The sequence below is a fragment of the Ornithodoros turicata genome, chromosome 1, assembly GCF_037126465.1.
Source record: "Ornithodoros turicata isolate Travis chromosome 1, ASM3712646v1, whole genome shotgun sequence".
Lineage (NCBI taxonomy): Eukaryota > Metazoa > Arthropoda > Arachnida > Ixodida > Argasidae > Ornithodoros > Ornithodoros turicata.
In genome coordinates this window covers 88,280,404-88,299,160 of record NC_088201.1, presented here as the reverse complement: position 1 = coordinate 88,299,160, position 18,757 = coordinate 88,280,404, and positions in this window count along the sequence as shown.

Here is an 18,757-nt window from a genome sequence, read left to right as displayed (position 1 = left end):
ATCCCCATCTCGTCTGTGAAGAACGAATTGTTTGCAGTGTACACGCCCTTTCCTTGAAATCTATAATGGTATGCTTTCTTGAAAAAAAAAAAGGAGATAGATTCTTAAACATCTTACCTTGCCCTTCAAATGGCAGATACCGAGTATTGTCATTCTGGTTCCCTATTTTGCCTCTGGAAAGTTGCCCAGTTTTGTTGTCAGTGTCGTCCCTACTGTTAAAATAGCTAACAGCACAATAGTATCTCCTGTTATAACCATTCTTTCATTGCCACTTTTCAGTTTAGGGATCACCATTTTCCCCACAGAGGTCTCCATGTTTCACCCACCTACCCAGTTGGAACTAGCCTTCACAGGAGGGGGTACCACCAGTACTCCGAAATTTAGGTGCATGGAGCCTCTAGAGATGACAGATCACTGCTATGAGCCAAAGAACAGGTGAGCCTGACTTACGAAGTCAACCTGCATAAATTCTGTTTGGGGCCTGCTATGTTCATCATATTGTTCCGAAATACTCTGCCGCACACTTAGTTCCAAACGGAACCAAGTCAGGCTTTGTAGTTGCCACTTGAGCAGACGTTTATGCAAGTGTGTTCCGTACTGATCCACGCGATCCAGTGCTTGGTCTAGCAGAAGCAAAAAATAATGTTTTCTCAATTCAGAAAAAATGTTACTCAGCTCACTTTGGAAGTCAACCCTTCTGATTCGTTAAGATGCAAAAATGGGCGATTTGGTGGTTATCCATAACTCATATCTGTGATTATTCATAATCCATGATTAAGTTAATTTCAGCATTGAAAGAGCTGGTGTTCGAAGACTCCGCTTGGACTGTGTCCTCCTTGGTGACAAATGTGTCTGGGAAAAACCAGGTTTGAGGTCTTCTGTGCCAGACATAGACATTGCCTGAATTTTCATTTCATTTATTTCCATCATATGATGAGGGAGGGGAGAAACAGCAAGGCTGCTTGACAGAGCACACTACACAGATGGTAATGTCAAGTTTGTGCTTGGGAGCATTAAAACGTTACTGACACGAATGTTTAGCCAAACTCTGTGGCAGTGGGTGAAAAAAACTGCTAGTGTGTGATACAAACCACCTTGTAGCTGCTGTTTTGTTGTAGCAGCAGCCTTTCCTTTTTGTAGCTGATCCTCTGAACTGCAATTCCTACATCTGCCTGCTTTCGATACATATTATTCTGAACAACACAGTTATCTGATGCACAGTGTTTGCTGCATGCTGGACAGTGTTTGATGCTCTTGTTGTTGCATATTTCAGGAAAATATGGTGTACTTATGTACTCGAAGACCTCCACAACATGTCATTAGCACGCTACTCCGTGCTGGGTGTCTCTGGTTGCAACACTTCTGGGTAGTTGTACTGCTAAACAGCTCTGATGGCAAGGTTCAAGGTAAGTGGCGAGAGTCTGAGCCTTCAGGTAAGTACTGCCAGGTCTTCTTCACTTTGAAAATGAATCGGTTGTGAAAGAATGCCTCGTGCAGCTACTATAACAAAAAAAAGAAAGCTCTTCATGCTTCCACTGTGATTGTACAAGTAACATGTCTTGTTCAGGTTAATCAGTAGAGCGCGGATAAATATGCACTAAAAACTGCCGGAATGTGCATGCAATTATGCACTGAAAATCTTCTAAATATGCAGAAAAATCCGCAATGTATGCCGTGTTTTTCATTATTTTTGGTACGAAAGCAATGCACGAAATGCCTACTTTAGAAAAAAGTGAAGTATTTTGTTAGGGATAACACGGTAAAATAAAGCCGCATTCGTGCTGCAGAACACAGCAAAGGATACTTGCGCCACAGATATAAATCATGGAGCTGAAGGCTTTGCATTCGTGATTGACCGTCAGTCTAGCTGGGGGACAAAACCCATGTGCGAAACAAGGCTGAGCATGGGCAACACGAACTAATATCCAAAGCTGTGCAAGTTACTTTGAAAATGTAATTAAGTTACAGTTACAAACCCTAAAAGTATTTAAAGGGGGACGTGGGTTTCGACACTAGCTTTTTTACTGTTTGGACGATTTTGATAAAAATTTGTGCAAATGTTCATTATGGCTCTGTAATAACTATATGCAAGTTTCAAGGTGATAATTTAAGTGGTTCTTTCTTTACGAATTTTTTCATATCCTCGTCTCGTGGAGAGGCTGGACAAGTAGAAAATTGTGATAGAAGTGTGCTTCAACTTGTCGTGCATTCCGAAATGTATGCTTCACATCGCGACAGTCTGCTTTTTTCAGATTTCCAGCGCAGCAATTCTCAGTCTCATTTTTTCTTCACATAGTCGTTAGAGGTAAACCTAGACTGATTACAAATTATGATATTAGAAATAAATTCCTGAGGAACATCAACAAAGGGGAGTGTCACGATGTGCAGAAACTGTCTGTGAATCTTGCAGAACAAACTGTGTGAAAATAGAGCAAGCTGTTGTCAAGATATCTGCTCCACGAGGGAAGCAGAAAGCGAAAAAGTGCATCTTGAGAAAAAGCCCTCTAAAGTTTGCCAAGTCATTTATTGCATCGAAATGCTCCGGGATTGTAGTCTTTCGTGTCACTTTGTAGACGGGCCTTCTTAGCCCTCTTGCCCTTTGCTTCATGGGTTTTTGCGGCCTTCTGGGGTAGCCTGTCCTTCTCAGCTGCTCTACGAAGAGCATGCGCTCCAGGTTCAGTGCGGATGGAGTTACAGAATTCTTTGTAGGTGCGCAAGGTCCCAGCGTTATACCTGCAGATCGCTTCCTCCGCAGCTGTCTGAGCTGCTATCAGTGACGAATGCTCATTTTTGACTGGAGCGACCAGATAACCGAGTGTAAGCTCTCTGCAGCATTTTGTGTCAGCTTCCCCTGCACCTGTCGAGAAGCTCTGGTTCGGAGAGGCGCTTGTATATCGGTAGGAGTGCTTCTGCAACGTGATTTCCCACTCGATATTTATGTGCCGGCTGGGGCTGACCTTGGGCTTCGGCTGCGCGATGCCTACACCAGCTTGTTGGCCCTGGCGGGCAAAACTCGTGGTGTGGTTCTTCGTCAGTCGACGTGATATGGTGGAATGTGGCCATGACAGCCCGCTGCGTATCTTCAACTTCTTCATAGTTCCTGAGTTCCATAATAGCTTGTTAGTTTTTTTATAAGGTCCTGGGTAAGGCCACCCCACCCTCCAAGTGGTCTATCCTTCTTGCTTTTTGCAACTAAGGAACTAAGTGCGGAACCCATACGCTTCTGCACATGATTGATGCAGTCTTCTTTCCTTAGATGAATAAAGCCGTGCATTTGGTCATCACAGAGGGCCAAAAATGTCCGACTGTCCCCGTCGCACACAATATTCGTGTAGCGCAAGCCATTCTTCTCAATGGAGCGTCTAAGCATCTGCTTTTTGTTTTTTTTTTGATTGCGTGTTAGCGCCGCGAAGCAACTGTGGCTATGAGCGACGTACAGATGTGGACAGACGGAGAGAGGACAGCAGGAAGGAGTGGGGGACAGGGGGATTAGTATGCGTCCTGGGCCGACTTCAGGGGGAACTGTGCCGACATTCGTCTGGAAAGTCTTCGGAAAACCCAGGGAAAACCTCAGACAGCACAGCCGGCGGTAGGATTCGAACCCACCACCTCCCAGTCTACAGCACGACCTTGGTTACCACCAACGAGCGGACGCCTTAGCCCACTCGGCCATGCCGCTGGTGTCTAAGCATCTGCAGTGCAGCTTCAACCTCCATACCTGAAGAATTGATGTCAGTCTTCTTTTGGCACACATCTTTCCACTCGGCATAGCCATCATCCCCCTCCTTACGTCCTGTAACACAACCATGACAATAGTTCGATAGTACTACCAAGTCCAATACGAGTCCCGTGAAAAACTCAATCACAGTACCCACACCGATGTGGGAAGTGTGACCACGAGTCATCCAGGACCCATCATATACAACTGTTATGTTTTTTGAGAACGTAGGGTCCATCTCTGTGTAAACATCCTTGACTGCAGCTACTGCATCTTGAAAGACGTTCTCTACAGCTGCAGAGGCAGCAGGCCCAAAAGTCTCCTTGAGGTGTTTCTGGAAAGTCTTATGATGAAGACCACGGTGTGAAACATTCATTATCGACCAAAAGTCCGTCAGGGCAGTGGAGCTTTTGCCGACGCTCTTCATCACTTGCATCGCTCTGAGATTCACTTCAAAAGCTCTACTGTCCTTCTTACGGGGGGAGGACCATTCTTTGCGACTAATCCACACCTCAGGCACGTCAATTCCATTCTCACAGGCAGCCCATGTCTTGTGCCCGGCACTACAGTTAGTCCTGACTGCCGACACTGTTGACACAGTGTTCCACTAAGCAGTGCGTTCAACGCTGACACTTTGCACACCACAAACTCTTCATCTTGCGCTGCATCAGTAGTTTCTTGGCTGACACCGATGAGTTGCAGTTTCCGCTCCGTCGCTGACACGGCGCAAGGCGAAGTTTGCGCCGCCTCAGATGTCTCGCGCGACTGGTCCGGATTCACAAAACTTGGCTCCAAATGAGCCTGGATCGTCCGCCCGGTGCTCGTCGACAGTACTTGCTCGTCATTTGCACTGTCTGTGGTGCCCGATCGAGTGCTTGTAGGATTAGCACCTTGCTGCGCATCAACAGGTGGCTCACTTTCGGTACTTTCGGAATGCGACAAAGTAGTCATCTTTTTCTTCTTCGCAGTCGGTGATTTCCGCTTTCGACTTCCAAAACTGTGAGCTGTTGCATATTTCTTCTGAAAGGACTGTCGCTCCATAGTTTTTCAGATAAGCTGGGCGATGTAGCGACGAAAACTAAGCAGAGCTATATTTCCAAAACCAAGCGTGCATGCGGACGGAGAGCAGACAGTCCCGACGGAGACGGCGCCCGTTGCTAGGAGCAACCAGGGCGCAGGCCAATCTCAAGGCGCACAGGATTCACGTGACGCGGGAAGCCCAATCGGCACGTTAGCAGATGCATACCAAGTTTTTCAGTTTGCCGCCTTCCTGCTCATTGGAGGGCGGCGACAAGCGGAAATTTTGAAGTGGAGAGAATCCTCTTTCCAACCATACCAAGATGGCGATGCTTCTCAGTTCCATTCCAGAGTTGCAGGCTTTCGAAAATCGCCAATTTTTCGCAAATTTTGGTGCGCTTTGCGCTACCTTGGTCCGTACAAACATTTTTTTACACACTTTGCGTTCGTTTTCAGGAGAAATACTTTGGGATCGGATAGAACATAGACAACATAGATTGAAACTACCATTTTCAGAAAATCTATTTTTTTTGTCATTTTTCGCGAGTTGAAAGCCCTTAAGTTACTTACAGTTACGTACTAGAACTGCAATGTAACTGAGTTACAGTTACTCTCAAAAAGTAATGGAGTTACTTTCAAGTTACTTTTTGTTACAACATGGCTCACTTGCAAAAATTTTATTGTCAAAAACTACAACTATATGTACGCACTTGTACACACTGGATGCAAACTCTAGTTCACTTAAGCTGGTAGTGCCCATTAGTCCTGAGGAGCAGGACATTTTCAAAGTTCTCGTCTGACAGGCTTCCTCTTCTTTTTGCCATGATGATACCTCCAATACTGAACAGCCTCTCCACAGAAGCAATACTTGGCAAACATGTATTATACTTCAGGAAAGCTGATTTTATGGTGGGGACCTCGTTCAAAGAGTCAAGAGACGTGGACACAGGCAGAGACACATACTTAGTGAATTCTAGTTCCCATGGTCTCTTTACTTTTCCCGAACATGAAGAAGCTGTCAGGAGAGTCATCATCACTAGAAGGCACTTCGGGTCCTGTGTGCGACTGTTGCTGTGCGTTTGCCAGGATTTCGAGAACGTTCTTGAAGGATGCGAGGGCACTTTGTTTTTCCACAGGATCTTCTATCCAATCTGCTTTGAACTTGGGATGTGACACTGAACTGATTATGAGGGGCTTGTCGCTCATCATGGTGCCAAACCTAGCATCCGGCCCTTCCATCATGCTGTCCAGTAGCCCCATGCAGAATTTCAGTGGATGCCGTTCCTTTATACGCTGCAGCTTAGCTTTCAGTGTAGACACTGTAAGAAGAAGGTACCCCATGAACATGCTCTGCTCTCGCTGTAGAAGATCAAGTGCCTGTACTATCGGCGCTGTGACAGTTATGTACTCTTGCATGAATTCTTTGTCTGCAGCGGTGAACCGTGGTAGTCCAAGCCGGTCGCAAATGTCTTTGAACTTTGCCTCTTTTTTTGTCATGGTGTCACGCAGAGACCTGATTGCAATGTACGTCGAGTTACCAAAGTACCATCTTGTTACATGGTACGGGGAGGTACGAACCCCAGCCTTCCTTTAGGGCATCTGCCAGGGAAGTTGACCTGCTCTGTTTGCTCCATATAGCAGAGCATTTAGCGAATGTCTGGCTCCACTGCCTTTTCGATGATGGAGACGTGTTTGCTTTCTGCACATCCTATAAAAAATATTTGTGTGAGCGCCTTGAATGGGGTGCACACTATACCTCTTACTCATTACTTTGGTGGCCACAATACTCAGCAAAGGGCAAGCACATCGTTGATGACGTGGCAGTGAGTAGTCCAGGATCCCCTCATCAGGTGAGTTCAACACGTTGTACATAGATCTCAACCGGGACAACATCGTCATCATCACAGCCGTCTGCGCCATCGGTCTGCCTTACAGGCGTTTCACGCTCTTCAACATGGGAAAACTTCGTGAAATGGCTGAAAGCAGTGGCTAGTGAGTAAGAGTACTTGTAAATCCACCTCATGATAGTCTCACAAGGAGACACATACGTGAAAGCTGTAGCTGTGGTCCACTTGAAGTGCTCCTGTTCCACTATAGAAAATGGAAGTCCCCCTTGCACTATCATCCCTCTGATCACTTTGTTCAGGGTGTCTGCAACAGATCGGCACAGTGTGAGTCGATGGCAATCAGAAACACACAGAACTAAAGGAAATAACTCATACAAACACTGGGAACATGTTGGTCTCGTGAATGTTGCAAGGGCCATCTGTTTTGCTGGGGGAGAGCCATCATTTTTTGGATTTTTCCTCTTTCTTGTGTCTGAGTCCATCTTCATTTTCCCAGCCCGCAAGGCGCCAGAATGGAGTCGCTAGATAATGATTATGAACAGTTAACTATCCTGCTGATAAGGATCGCATAGAATCACACGTTCAAGAGCGCGTCATATCATGTCAAGAACCTGTCTGTCATCCTTCTTAGTATCAGGGCCGCCAAGACATTGATAAAAAATAGCTTAGGATCTGGCGACAGAAAACGCAACCGCTGAATTCTTGCCATTTCATAGTGGCGCTTGATATGAAACTCAGACAGTGATTTATTTAGTCAGACTTATTCAGACTTTATTCACATTTATTCAGGTGGTCTTGCGGCTGAAGGAGGCCTTATATACGTTGTTTTCTGCATTAGGACCCCTGAGGAATTATGACCCCTCCCAGTTTTTTCTGACACCCCCCCAAGCCCCGACCTTCTGTATAAACCGCTGGACTAGACCCTTTCGTCCGCCACATTCAAAATGAACTTGGGTACGGAACAACCGTGCAGTACACTAAAACCCGCGGATAATGATATCTCGTATAACGATATTCCTCGTAAAACGATGGTCGATGATTTTACCGTCAAAATATACATTGTTTCTATGGGGAAACGACCCGCGTACAGTGATGAAGGCCGCGGTGCCGAGTACTCGTATAACGATGTTGGACACTGTCCCGTGCGCGTAGCCTCGCGGCGATTTTCGTCGCGATCAGATACAGTAGAATCTCGATGATACGAATCTTACGGGGTAGCGGAAAAAATTTGTATCAAAAGAATTAAACAAAAATAAAAAGTGAGGCAAGAAAATAGACAGCGACTGTTCATTTTCCAATGCTGTCAGTGAAAGAGGTCGGTGGTAACGCTTTTATGATCCCGTGTTTGGCCAATGCTGCTCAAATTCGCGAGATGATTCAAAAGGCAAAGCAGGTGCTTTCCACCTGTGAGTCGTGCGACAGTGTTCTAAAGCAAGCTTCTCCTAAAGCACGCGGGCATTAGGTGAAGCCGACTTACGAAATGGTGACATGTAATATTGCCAGAAGTTGTCCTGATATGTTCCCTGGTTCCCTCCACGTGTTCTGGTCGCTGTTTTCCCGAGCCAGTGTGATGCCACACAGCTTCGCGTTTATTGTTTAGCATCTGTTTCTTTTTCTGTTGCTACACGCGGGGTGGCGCGCGACTTTTTGAGGATGCGCTATTTAGGTCAACCCTCGTTTAACGATGTACCCCGTATAACGCTGGAATTCGCGACTACCGTCAATATCGTTATACGTGGGTTTCACTTACATTGTAATGCCACCTTGGGACTTACCATGAGGTGCTTTCGGAAGTTTGACGTACTTTTTGCATTTGTTCTCAGAAGTTCCAGTTTGGGTAAGCACAGCTTGCATTTAAACTCTATGTTCCTTTCGTCAACCTTCGCGTTGATATCGAAGAACCGTGCGTAGATCAGCCACGGCAACTCCGTGCTGGAGTCCGGAGGTTCGGGCGCCGCCGCCGCCGGTGAATTGTCCTCCATGCTACCAGAAAAACTACGTTGCCAGCCAGCATCTCGGCAAGTGCTTAATGGAGCGTTTGTCGGACTCTTCCTACCCGCTTCACTTTCGTTTGACGTGGCTTGGCAATTGTTTGGCTAACAGAGAACGGTTAGTTAGAACGAATAGTTTGGCTAACAGTACCGCAAAACGCCATTTGTCATAAAACAGGCATCAAGCTAAGAAGGGCACAAAATATCAAGCTTTATTCACCACATAATGCTAGGTATTACCTAATTTGTGCACAATATCGCTCTGAGCATTCATAACCTTTGTAACTCCGGATTGACCTCCACTGCTTTCTCCTGCGCGCTTGCGTATCGACGTTTGACGTCCGGAAAGAACGAGAGTACACCGCCGTTGAATACCGAAAAGAACGAGAAATGGGTACATATCATGTAGACGTCTGCACCGATGAAACTCTGAACGGCGGCGGCATCATGCCCATTTTACCAGCGTCAGCGGTGCGAACAAAAACAAGTGAAAAAGCGGCACAAAACGGCAACCTACTGTCATCAGCATCAACAAAAGCAAATTAGACTTCGCGAGAGGCCAGCAATGCGTGTTTTCTTGTCAGAAAACCGAAAACAGGTGCGAAGAGGCCCTCGCGCCGGTTTCGAAACGGCGGCTGCAACGCACATAGGGCACATGTCTACACGCTCGTGCCTACAGCACGTGACAACCGAAGTAACCAACGAAAACTTGCTTGAGGACAACGGAGAGAGGAAGGTTTCTCCTCCTCTTCTTCTTGGTGAAGGAGAAAGACACGTGCGGAAGGCTTTCGTCGCCCAGAGACTTCGTTAAATAGAGGTGACCAAACGAATGTATTTCGTTAAATCGAGCGCAAAAATACATTGGCGTCTATGGGGACGTGTACGTGCAACGGAAATTCTTCGTTAAACAGAGGATTTCGTTAAATCGACGTTCGTTATTGATAGGTTCAACTGTATTCTGCAGCGTGCAAAACATGCATTTATTATGCACCATAGAACCCTCTGATCGGTCGCAAACCAAGACCAAAAGTGTTTTTTCATCGTCCAGATACGAAACCAGATCGAGAAAAAGTAACATGCATTTGTATGATGATCCATGCTTTATTAATCAGTGTGTCTGGTTTTGCTTGTAAGAAGTGGTCATGTGCATAAAAGAGTACAGAAATAGGCAAACTGGAGATTGCAACCATGAATAGTTATGAATTGAGGTTGGGAGGTGGCATAACAATAATCTTAGTAGTGAGAAGCAAGTGACTTTGTGTAAGTTACAGATTACTGATACTGTTCTCAGAACTGCAGTATCAGTGTTGTTTCAGGAACTTTTCCACCTCATGTGGCAAAAATTCAAGCAAAAAATCATGTACGGGGTTTGCCACGTGCAGTAACTGGCATCTGTTCGTTCAAGGCAGCTGCACACAGCATTAAAACTAACACATCGGAAAATGCACCCAGAATGGGACACCAAATTGATATGGTGGGTATGTTTTTGCAGTTGTTCCATCATTTGCTACGTTGATGATGGCTACTATGTATTTGTTTTGTTGTGAGCGTCTTGTACTTCGGCATGGCGTTACATTTCAGCGTTACTGGCGTAATGATGTGTGGGACTGCTGTGTTGCAGGGCAAAGGCGTTGCTAACAACAAGAAACAGACAAAGAGTGTATGCAAGCTAATCGACTGCATCACATGACGGTCATATGGGACATCCCTGCGTGGTATGAAATATTTCATGGAGTGTTCAATCGCTTCTTGCTTGGTCTTGCCCTTGTCAACATGTCATCACATGTTATCGAAAATATCTTGCAATTCCGGGTCTGAGAGATGGAGCAGGAGGCTTCGCTTATGTTTGTCATCCTCAGTGGCTGCTGCGTCCGTATGGCACTGGAATCTAACCACCCATAGTTTGCTCTGTCTATCCGTGCGTTCAGCAACTAACTCTCGAGTACGAGTTGGTCACATGCCAGGTGCCATGCGACCCTGAGAGTAGGGGAACCCTCGGGTAGGCTGTTGAACGGGCGCTAGTATGATTCTCGACATGGCGACAGCAGACGACAGTGACATTAGGGCCCCGGGACATCAGAACCGCTGGCCGCTGCTTCGCTTTAGTGTGACAGTGTTGACTTCGGTATGGTGTCACCTGCGCGTGTTCCTAAAGCATTCACGCCATGAATTAGGGGTATTTACTGCACATTCCAAGAAACTGTAGCACTGTTCTGGTCCGTAGCTACCTCTGATGGTGTATTCCATTGGGAGAGCAGATTTTGCCCGGCGCTGGGTGGGGTTTGAGTGCATGCTCCCGGCGGGGTCACACGGGTTTGCTTCGTCAATGGAATGCTAACAATCGTTCAAGGTACGATGCATGTGGTGCGCATAGCACGTGAGCCCGTGCTTTCCTGGGTTAGCTTTGGTCTCATGGGTCAAAAACTATTGCTCTTTCGAGCAAACGTTTTGCCCTTGCTCCGCCAGTGAAACATTCAGCGTCTGACACAATTCTGCCAGTAGAACAGTTTTGTCCCTTCCCGGGGCAAAAAATTTGACCCAGCTCTGCCAATGGAATGCGGCATAAAACGCATAGAAGCAGCTTTCGACCTTCACATGCAATGATCTGATACGTGTTGTGTGTATGATTCCATGCATGTTGCTCTAAAGCGAACATGAGGTTGCAAAATCCGCACTGGAACTTTCCTGCGTCCTCTGTGATGCAGCCAAGCAGCAGCAAAAGTAGACAGCTCTGACGTCACTACTCTTAGCTACTCCCGTTTGACAGGGAGCAGAGCGAGTCAATCTTGAGTAGCTACTCTCGTGTAGGCGACCTGCTTGTGGAACGGGGGTTGTGACCTTATCAAGTAGGTTTTGGAACGTGGAGAGTAGCTACTCCCCACTCTCTGGTTGAGCTGAGTAAGTTCTGGAACACAGTCTATGTTACCACCATTGATGTTAAAGGGTCCAATTGCTGTGATGGTATCCCCTCTCGGAGCTTCTGTAGCCGTGCCATCCTCGTTGTGAAAGTTGTTTTGTTACTTAGCTCTTTGCTGCCTCATCCTTGGATGCCTGTCAAAGCTACCTCCAGGAACCTGGTGAGAATGGGACAGCGTCCTCACCATATTGCAGTCCCTGTTGATCATAATGAGTATCTCAGCTGCCACTTCATTTTACCCTCACACATGCAACATACAGTTTCTTAGAGATATTGCTTTTGTCTGGCCATGGAAGGGGATGGTTTGTTCTTCAACTGACACAGACATGGCGTAAACCCGTAAGGCATTGCTCTCAAATCCTTGTCGTGAAAAGAGGCCTCGCTTTCCGAGATGGGTCCTTTTCCTTCATTGCTGATGGAACAGCTTCGTTATTGATTAGCTTCAATTATGAACTTAAGTGGAAGTGCCTGTCAAAATGTTCTGATGCTACTGGTATTCTTGTTTTCAATGTCCAAGCCATGTTAATTTTGAGGTACCCAAAGCAAGACAAGCTCTGAATAGAAACTTGACTGCAGTTACCAGTGTGTTGTGACTTCTGCTGTGGTGTTCGGCGAGTCTCTGGTGTGTATGGAGCTCCAACAATTCAAACTGGTTGTCGTCAGTGTAGACAAAGTAGGACAAAAGGGGATGTTTTCCCTTGATCGGTGATTGAAGTGCTGTACCAAACCGCGCCAATCACGGGGTGCTGCACCTTCTTGCACCGTAGAGGGTGTTTTTGCTGCATTTGCGCCAAAGATGTGCCAAAGCATGGAGTAGGTGACTCCTTCGCAGTCCACGGAAATCCTGCGTGTCATGAGAAAATGCAACCCGAAGTGAACGACACACACTAGCGTTTGACAAAATTTGAGCCTAATAGGGAGCTGTTACAGCGACTTACTGGCCGGCTAATCGGTCGAAGCCGATGCCAGCCTAGCCCTAGCCCTAGCCCAAGCCCTAGCCAGTCAGTCAGTCTTGAGGCTTGCGACCACCCGTGTCCGCGACTACGCGGCTCACATGTGCAGTCATTTTGATGCTGCAATGATTGTGCTGTGCATTTTGTGCTGTATTCTGTGTTTTCCCTATGCTCAGGGAAATGTTGCGTATGTCATAAGTATACACCAACTTGCTTGCATTTTACTTCTATGTTTATCGCTGTCCAAGATGAGAAGCACGAGGTGATCTCCAAGCTTCTACACTGCTCTTTGATTCCGAAGGGTAGCTTCGCATTAAAGATATGGTCCAGGCCTATTGTTGACGGTCACTGTAACATGGTACATTTGAGGATTGCTAAGGCTCTTTGACAACGAAACACATTGCGTATGTGGACAGTTCACGACTGATCTGCACAGACCCCTTGGATGTGACGAGGTTAGCCTCGCGGCTCCCCGATCTTGCACCTCTAAATTGAGTGGAAAATTGCCCCAGCAGCAATGAAACTTGACGTGGAAAGCAGTCATTCCACATCATAAATGAATAACCATACACGCGCGAGACTTATCAACTAGATCATGAAGCTGCGCCAGACTGTGCCAAAACCTGATTTTTCTTGTGCAAAACAGTTACGAATATATTCAAGTTTTTTTTTAAATGTCTGCTTGGTGGGGAGCGTCACTACATTTGTCGTCTGTTAGGTCTTCAGCGTCTTACTGCTGTGTTCTCACTCAGCCCTAAGGGATCCCTGTTCTTTGAGGGACCCTTCCAAGATCTCAACCCTGCCTTGCCCTGCCCTGCCCTGGCAATACTTGGCACTCAACCCTGCCTTGGCAATACATGGGGTACGCACTCGCTAAGTATGCGGGAAGCACTGCCAAAGCTACTGAAAGGGTCCCTCGATGCACAGGTATCCCTCAATCCCTCAGGGCTGAGTGAGAATACAGCGGTTATTCCTGTGAGTCAGATGCCTGAACATCTACAAGGCATTAGTGCAAGACGTCAATTCACACGAGTGCGCACTTGATAAGCAAAGGCTTAATCAACTTTTCTTGGACTCTGTGCTATGCATCTTCTGCCCAAAACATGATCGAGATTCAAAACGTGGCTCCACTGTCTTGACCTGGTGTAGTCAACCTCACTGAAATGCACCACTTCCACTGCATCTCTTTCATTCTCCTTTTCAAAGTTTTGTTCTACATTACATCTGTGAGCTGGAGAAGAGGATGAGTCCACCAGTAACAATGGAGAAGCAAGTGCAGTGTGCTCTGTTTTGTTGTGCTTTTGTGATTCACCAGCACACTGTTAATAAGGCTTACGTTGTCGATGGATGCTAGCCGCTCCCATGCTGCATGGATTTCATCTTGCACCGACGCAGCCTTGGCAGTGTCATCCAACGAGTTCGTGTTTTGCGAAATCCAGGTTTTACGAAACAGTTCCATACTGTCTGCTGGTTCACTTCGTGCCACGCAGCATACATCATTTGTAGCGCCATGCTGAGTGCGATCTTTGTCATTGGTGCGCCTGAGGTCAACAGTTTTGGTCCAAGGTCATGAACGATCTGTTCGATCACTCTTCGCTTGTAGCGCACCTTAAAATTGGCGATGATTCCCATATCAAGCGGCTGGGTCTTGCAGGTGCTGTCTGGTGGCAGAAAGAGTAGCTCCACGTTCGTCAGTCGAGAATTGACACAGTGTGTACTACAGTTGTCTAGCAGGAGCAGGATGTTCCGTCCTTTCGCTGCCTTTTCTTGGTCCAGCTCCACAAGCCACTGTGCGAACGACACCTTTGTCATCCACACTTTTGCATTGCTCCTTTACAAGGACGGGTAGGATGTACAGGCCTCAGAAATCTCTGGGTTTCTCAGACTTGCCAATCACAAAGAGCTTTTGGCGATCACTACCGTCCATGTGCACCATAGCAAAACAGTTACGCACACCTTGCTGTGTGCGCCTCCAGCACAGGTTTCGTTCTTCACTGCATGTGTGTGGGATTTCAGAAACTGGAAAAACAGGGCAGTTTCATCTGCGTTGTACACATCAGGTTCGTCATACGACGCAGTTTTCGTGGCATGCAAGTTCGTCCACTCCTCTATCTTTGTGATGGCCACAGAGACTGCTTTGCCCACAATTTTCTTAAATTGAATGCTGTGTCTCTACTTGAAGTGGTGAAGTCAGCCGTTGCCATCCACTTACGGGTGTCTGACCACGTCTGGCAGTGTGCCGCTCCTTGCATTCGTTTTCTGGACACTTGATCCGATGTCGTGGAGGCAAGTATTTTCTCCCGGATTCTGATGACTGTGGAGACGGTTGGCTGTGAAAGACCGTATGTTGTAACCATGGTCTTGACAGGAACGCCTGAAAAGGATCCTGAACTTCAGCTCGAGGCTGATGGCTTTTCTATTCAGGGGATTTCTTGATGCAGCGGATGCCGTGGCTGTTGCCAAAGCCGGTGTCAACTGCTGGAGCGGAGGAGGAAAAGACCCTCTTACATCTGGTGTCTCGCTAATCTTTCAGCCCCGCATGACTAACTGTGAAGGGTCTGGCCGGTGACCTTAGAAAATTGGAACTTTTTTCACTTTGGTGGGCGACTGGCGGGAAATCCCATTGTTACACACGAGCAAGACATTACATTGATGATTGTACAAAGTTTTGTTTGCATGTGTTTCCATGGGAGAGCTGACAGGAACCGACAGTTTGATTGTGTTCTCAACGTTATTGTTATATTGAAGACTGTAATAAACAGGCTTGACTGTAGTAATGTCCTGCCACCCTAGACCCACATTTCTTAAAGTTCCAATATCTTCTCTTCTGGTTAATCGTGCACAGCTCCAGCCTTTGTTCACTTATAGTTAGGGCTAGAAGTTTTCGGGTTTTACTCTTTTTCAGATTCGGGGAGTAAAAATCAGGGAAATACGTTTATACCCTAAATTCCTGCAAATATCGGGTGAAACTCTTTGCACTGTGCTAATGCATTGTGGTGCAGGGAGAAATCTGGTCTCATATTAGGACGAAAAGGTTTTGGGAAATACTTTTTTCTCAATTCGGGGTGTAAAAATCGGGTGCTATATATTGGATGGCCAAATTCATGCAAATTCAGGTGCCTGACAGCAGGATGCATTTTCTAGTCCGAAAGCTTTATTTTATATCGGTACAGTGGCAGGATTCCTATACTATTAATATGTAGTGCGCAACCAGAAAAAGAATTCTTTCTTAAATGCATCACTTCAATGCTTCTAATACAACAGCAAAACCTTACAACACAGCTATGACATGGTAACACATGTACTCTCTAAAAATGTTTTAAAAATTCAACGGAATGAAAATACATTTGTTAATATGATGTCATCTGTAGTTACCATCCTTTGTTAACATACAGCATCATTGCCATCCTCAGTGTCTCTGCACGCATTGACGAACGGTCGGGCCTCTGAACGTAACGCAGCTGGCTGAAGGTGCGCTCAATGTCACAACTCCCATTGGGGATACACAGTAAGCTCAGAGCTGCTGACCTCAGATTAGGGTACTTTGTGTTCTTCACCCAGTATTCCATGATGCCCAGGTCATCATTTGTTGGGATGTCTTCCTTTAAGTACTGACAAAATTCTTCTTGCACAGATGCAGGGCCAGTTACAAGTGAAAATAAGCTCTGGTATGATTCAAACTCTTGGCTAGCAGCATGCTTCTGATGGGGGTCGAGGATCATGGATGTTGTTTGCCTTCTGACGTGAACAGCCCTCCGTTTACAGTGTCCATAGCTGCAGCTAGCTCCACATGCACAAGATGGTAGTACTCAGGGACTAGGACTTGGCCACTCTCTAGCTTTTTTTGGATTGACACCAAATGTTCCAGTACCTGTTGAACTAGAACCGCCGCTTTTCTATCAGAGAGAAGTTGTCTAAGATCAGAAGCTTTTGAGCTGCCTTGATCCTTTTCCAGTACTTCCATTAAACAATCCCACATTTCCGTGACTACACACAGGCATCTCTAGAAACTGTACCAGCGTATGGGGACGACAGCAAGTGGCTTCTGAATCTCGCTGCATGACAGTCTGTTTGCTATGCAGATCTCATGGTACGTCTGATAGAGGTGATTTGCGTGCTTGAATAGTGCCCCGACCTTGATCACTGCTGCACGAACGTCGGCAACACTTTCACACGAGAGGGCCTTATCCACTGCCACGTGGATCAGGTGCGGCAAGTCCTTCACATGAATGATCTTTACACCTTCCGCTTCGCGAATTTCGCGCACCATCTTCCGCAAGTACTCCGCAGAGTCACTGGCGACTGAAATCACGTCGCTCCAGTCTTTTCCATATTCTTTCAGTACAGAAGTCAGGACAGCACCAATGCTATAGCTAAGGCCCTCTGTTTTCTGCTGCGGCAAATTCAAAATTCCGCGGCACTGACTTGTAAATTCCGTGATTTTCCGCGGCGAGCAACAGCTGCATGAAATGGGAGAAACTTTATTTCCTTGGATATTGTGGGAACAAAAAATATGTTATAAAATTACAGATTCAAAGCACTGTTGTGGCTCAGCATTACATACATGATATTTGTGTTCTCATCTGATGCGGTCTGTCGCCCGAAATCATTTTATACCTGCTGAAAGATCTTTCAGCATCTACAGAGTTCATAGGAACTTTATAGGAAGGAGTTTACAATACATGCCCTGGGGAAGTTACATTTTTAGTGCAGCCCTTTTTGTTCTTGGGCTGTAGCCATTATTTAAAAGTCCTAACTTCTTGAAGGCAACCTCCCAGATATCAAACCAAAATCCCCCACTGCTACTGCTAAACCGCATACAGGAGGGACGCTGCCCCTTCCTCAGGTGAAGTATACACAATAAACTTGGGCTAATGTTATTCTAATTTGTCTAATGTTATTCTGTTTTGTGCCGCAGCATAAACAATTTCGTAAAGCAGGCTTCAGTTGGCTGCAGGGAAGCGTCAGGTGAAGCCCACTTTCGGGAGGTGTCGTTCGTATTCGGCGAATAGTCAAATTATCCGGAAACCCGAATATTGGGTATTTGGATTTGCGGATCGGATACTTCGAGTGATTGATATTCGATTCGAATTTGAGAACTCTAATATCCACACACCCTTAAAAATAAAGTATTCCGTGAAACTCTGTGCCAAACGAAGGATTCCGCGATTAATTCCGAATTCTGCGAAATTTCGCGGAATCACGGAATCGCGGAAAACGAAGGGCCTTAGCTATAGCTGTTGCACGCCTTCACGTGCACAAGACTAATTGCTTTCTCTTTTTCGGCGTCGTAGTAGCAGAAGGGTGTGTTGACGGTAGGAGTGCCGATGACGTCTGGGGACTCGTCTACAATGATGCTTATCTTTGCAGTGGCTATCTTCCTTAAAAACTTCATTTTGGAGGCCTCAAACACCTGTCGGAAGTGCTTTTCTCTCAGCTGTTTCGCACATGGCATTGTCCTCGTGGCCGGGCAATACCTTTTGAAGAAGTGCCCAAGTTCACCGTCTGCATGCTCCAGACTTATTCCTGCAAAGCAGACAGTGCGCACAAAATCGTGTATCGCACCTTCTGCTTCTTTTTCCTTGCTCTGCTGTCTTACGGTAATGTCGAAAATGGTTTGTTGTTTCGTTTTCGCCTGCTCGGCCTTCTCGAAGTCCTCTTTCAATTTGCCATGCCGTACCGACGCCATGTGCTCTCTGATGCGATCATAAGGCTTTTTTGCTGGATCTGGCGAAATCTCCAGGCAGCAGTACTTCCAGACCAACGTGAACTCCGCAGGTGTTTCGCCGGAGTCCTGAAAAGAGTCCAGGCGCGCCTTCTTCTTAACCTCAAGATCTGAGTACTCCCTCGCCCAGTCGTGGACTGTCTTCTTTGGTCTGCCCATCAGGACAGCAGGCTTTGATCCCAAGAATAGGCGTCACACAAAGGTGCACGTTGCGAAACTGAACGAAGTTCGTGTGATAAGTGTGACCGAAAGCGTCCGACACGGAAGCATGACGCATCCACAACCGGGGAGAACGCAGAAAGCCCGCCGCTTAGTGCGAATGCGCAAATCAGATGTTGGATTGGATTGACTTGTCGCTAGGCTCGACACGGATTGAGACTGGCCGGTTAGCTTGCGCCCTCCTCTATGTTCTACGTTTGGCCGGTTTCTCGGGTTTTACTGACATCGTCGGGGCGCAAATATCGGGTTTAACCCGAAGTCTGATAATTGCATTCGGGGGGTACAAACGGGGAGAAATAGGGTTAAACCCGAAAACTTCTGGCCCTACTTATAGTTGGGGCACTGTAGCAATGGTGTGGAAGAGAGCTGG